Source organism: Arachis ipaensis, chromosome B10 (assembly GCF_000816755.2).
Source record: "Arachis ipaensis cultivar K30076 chromosome B10, Araip1.1, whole genome shotgun sequence".
Classification (NCBI taxonomy): domain Eukaryota; kingdom Viridiplantae; phylum Streptophyta; class Magnoliopsida; order Fabales; family Fabaceae; genus Arachis; species Arachis ipaensis.
The window spans coordinates 110,783,235-110,788,184 of NC_029794.2; positions in this window are offsets into that span (position 1 = coordinate 110,783,235).

Consider the following 4,950-nt stretch of genomic DNA (forward strand, 5'->3'; position numbering starts at 1 on the left):
GATGACACGAGGTTTTTGGTGGTGGCGGCGATAGTCCAGCAGCACAGTGACAGATCGGCGGAACAAACGAAGGCTCCTTCGGCGGCACAAAGGCACGATGACGACAGATCTAACAGGAATGGGACCCTCGGCGGCACAGAACGGTTCCCTCGCTCTTGTTTTCTCTCCTTCCTCGACAGCGGTTCGTGGACAGATCAGCGGCAAGCTGGACGCGGCGAGATAGTGACGCAGCGGCGGGCTCCAGGCCGGCGGTGGTAGCTTCTCTCTCTCCTTCCAGTCGCGACCTTTCTCTCTTTCTCTCTCTCAGTGACTCGACAGCAACGGCAGCCCTGCCGGTGCCGTCCCGTTTCCTTCCCCCTTTTCTTCTCAGCTTTCCCTTCCTCCCGTGCCCCCCTTCTTTCTTTCCCTTTCTTTTGTTTCTGCTGTAGGTTAGCTTAGGAAAGCAAAAGTTAATGGCAGCTAGGGTTAGTTTAGGGGGGTTAGGGTTAATTTAGTTAAAGTTAGGGTTTGGATTTAATTTTGGAATATTTGTCTTTAGTAATTTTAATCAAATTAGGATATATTTTATTAATTTCAAATCTAATTTAATCATTAAAATTACTTTAAAATTATTATTTAATTATCAATTTGCTAATTAGCATTTAATTAGGTATTTTAATTTAAAATTAGAAATAATTTAATTAATTTTCTCTATCTATAAAAATTAGAATATTAAATCCCAAAATCTCAATTATTTAACTAGATCGTATGAAATTCTTATTCTTTTACAACTGTTAAGTTGTATAATTTAAATATATAAAATTATTCAATAATTATAAGATTAAGTAAAATTTCTAATTTAATTATCAAAATTTGATTTAATTACTTTTAATAAAATAATTTCTAAAAATAAAATTTTTAATGAATATATAAATTGAAACAAACTCATAGTAATATTTTTCGAAAGTTTTGGGTCTTACAATAAAAGCAACAAAAAAAGAAAGAAAGAAAGAAAGAAAGAAAGAAAGAAAGAAGAATAAAAAGAAGACGAATAAATGCAATATTAAAGAAGATATTTTTTTGCTTTTGTTACAAAATTTTAGTGTAAAAATTAAGAAATTTGTTATTGTTAAGAAATTTTGGTGTTATTTGTTCTGATAAATTCTTCATAATTCAAAACTCTTTCTCTTCTTCCTTCTCATTTTCTGCTACTGTTTTTTAATTTCTCTTTTTCATCTTTTTTTCGTTCATTTTCTTCTTATTTTATTTTCTCAAAATTATTTTTGTTTCACTCTTTTAAGAGGAATAAAACTAAAAAAAAAAAGAGAAGAAAAATCAATGTTGCAAAATTACTAGGAAGAAAAGGAGGAAAAGAAAAAAACGCAGCAGCAACAAGAGTAATAAAAGAACAACAATGGAGAGAAAACACGCGAAGAAAAAGAAGAAATGTAAAGAAGAGGAAGAAGGAGGAATGCGAAGAAAAAAAAAAGGAACACGAAAAAGAAGAAGGATATGAGCGTTCACGTTTACGTTCACATTAGTGACTGAGAGTTGGAGCGTGTATTCACGCTCTCACTAATAAAAACTAAGTTTTATTGGATTTAGACTAAGGCTGTGTTTGGTTTAGCGTTAGAAAGAAGATAAGCGCGTTTGAGTGCATTTAGAAAATTACGTTAGGATTGAATTTATTTTTTTCTTATAAATTATGCTCTTTATTTCTTTTTTTGCTTTTGATATAAAAATATATTTTGTCAATTTTTATATATTATTTTTATTTTAGTAAGTAAATATTAATTTTATTATAAAATTAATTAATAATATCTATTTAAATATCTAAATTAAAATGATAGAATAATATAAAAAAAAATTTAAGTTGCTGTCTATTTTAATAATTTTTTATCTAAAAGTAATTTTGAGTAGTGTAAATGTGTAATCCAAATAATATTTACTTTATTATAATCCATTTTGATATAAAGATTACTAAACATAAATCACTTTAACACAAACTTACTTTTTATCAAAATCAAGTTTGCAAAATTAATTTTATGCAAACTCTCGTTTATAACTGAAATCCAAACACACACTAACTTAGATTTAATTGTCAAAAAAATTTAAACGTGTAGCAAGACTGTTGCTAAAAATATATATTGTTTTAACTTTTTTTCCATCTATTTACAACTGCAAAATCAGTGCAACAATTTTTGTTTAATTTACAGTTTGTGGGGATCTCCAAACACCTAAAAATAAACTCCTATCAAACACACTTTATTCATGAAAATATCCTCACATTATAAGAGGCACGCATGCACAATTTGAAACCAAGAAAATAGGATTTTAAACTTGCATAAGATTGTCCTTCGTCATCAACAACTATAAGAAAACATATTAAAGTTACTTTGATGGGAAACATGGCTCAGGATTCGGTGGTCCCAAAACGTTTGGATCACTAAATGGTCCCATAACAAAATATATTTTTTAAGATTTTTTAATAATTGTTAAATAGTCCTTTTTTTAAATTTAATTACAAATTAACCCCATATATTTTATTTAATTATAAAAACGATTTTTTATTTTATAAATAATTATTTTAACCAAAATCTATCATCTTTATTAACAATTAAGAACAAAAACAATAACGAATTAGATCTTCCATTGATCCTAATAAATTGTTTGGCCATTCCAATCGATTAAAATATTAAATTTGATCTGTCACGTTCGTGAGGAGTCATGAAATCGTGTTTCGTTGAAAACCAATCGATTGGACTATCAAACCAATCGATTGAATTCTAACTCAATCGATTGGATTTCAGTTTATCACTAAACAATCGATTGTAAATTGCTGGGAAGCATGGTTTTGCATAAATCAATCGATTGGTCATAGTAACCAATCGATTGAATAATGAATTAAATGTGGAATTTATGTAAATCAATCGATTGTTTAGGATTTTTAATCGATTGATTTCTTCAAAACAATCGATTAGTCTCACTATTCAATCGATTGGTTATGGCTAAAAATCGATTGAACTTTGCACGTGACTTCTAATTCAATCGATTGGTTTGAAACTCTTATATTCCTTCAATAGGTAATCTACAATAAGTTAAGTATACTACTTATGGAATAAATCTCTCTATGCACTTGTTGGTGTAATCGATCTTTTCCATTTCACTAGACGCCGCAAAAATTGCTCAACCTGAACATATTGGTTGGGCAAGGATGTTCAGATTCACCATAATACAAAAAAAGAATACTATATTTATAAGAAAATAATTATTTATTGGAACTTGCCTCTGCTGGATCTTTCAAGGTGTATGAATTTTATGTGTCTTTTGGAACTCTAGAAACAAGATTCCCAATCCCTTGACCTCTGTTGCGCAAAACCTGATGATGATTATGGTAGTCAATTAAATATGTAATACAAGTAGTGTAATTAATTAAATATCAATAAGTTTGATTATTTATTTTTACGTTAAAAGCATCCTCGTCTGTACGATCATCGCCAATATAAATTAGGAAAACGTCATCGGAATTGTCATATCTCAAGCAGTTTTCTTCCTTGGGTTAGCTTCAGTTTCGGGTACTCATTGAGCACCAATCAAACTTGAAGCGCCAATGCAGCCCAACACTGACGAAAAAACAGAGGGTGTAACCAATCAATGAATAGTCTAGGATAATTAAAAAATGAAAATTGATAGGGTTGAGTCACTATAACTATAGTACATTCTCATGAACACAACGAATGTAAACGAACAAACAGAGTGAAATCATTTCCCTGCAACAAATGAACGAAATCACAGCAAGCAAGGTAGGTAGGAAGAAAGAAGTGGTGACTTAAAGAAAACATTATTAAAGTAAAGGAGATAAAGAAATTAGGTATTACCTTGAGGGGAAAGTCTCCACAATGGATTGAAGTTTTAAACCAATCGATTGAATTAGAAGTTACGTGCAAAGTTCAATCGATTTTTAGCCATAACCAATCGATTGAATAGTGAGACCAATCGAATCGATTGAAAATCCTAAACAATCGATTGAATTACATAAATTCCACATTTAATTCATTGTTCAATCGATTGGTTACTATGACCAATCGATTGATTTATGCAAAATCATGCTTCCCAGCAATTTGCAATCGATTGTTTAGTGATAAACTGAAATTCAATCGATTGGTTTGATAGTCCAATCGATTGGTTTTCAACAAAACACGATTTCATGACTCCTCACGAACGTGACAGATCAAATTTAATATTTTAATCGATTAGAATGGCCAAAAAATTTATTAGGATCAATGGAAGATCTAATTCGTTATTGTTTTTGTTCTTGATTGTTAATAAAGATGATAGATTTTGGTTAAAATAATTATTTATAAAATAAAAAATCGTTTTTATAATTAAATAAAATATATGAGGTTAATTTGTAATTAAATTTAAAAAATGACTATTTAGTAATTATTAAAAAACCTTAAAAAACATGTTTTGTTATGGGACCATTTAATGGTCCAAACGTTTTGGGACCACCGAATCCTGAGCCGAAAAACATATTCTGCAACTTTAATCTTAATATTAAAATTAAAATGATGGTTGAGCAACATAGGCTTGCTTCTTCCTCTTTCTCTTTTGCCATTGCTATTCTTTCTGTTTGCTCTTTTAATTCTTCAAATACATGATAATTATTCAAGTCTTTGCTCATATGATGAGAATGCTCTTCACTTTTTGAATGATCTAGATTTTCAATCCAAAATTAAAAAATATGACTTCAATTTGCTAAAAGATTGAATAGTTTCATAAAGGGACCGAGAGTCAAATTCAACATCAATGAACCAATTCCAAAGCACATTTATTAGCTCATTTCAATTAGTTCGTGCAACGTTTGTGGCTAAAGGAGGTGGAAATGTTTTTCTTTTCCTTGGTTGAGAGTTGGAACACTTGGAATACAGATCTGACTTTTATGGACTTCTCATTGAGATGCAGAATTAT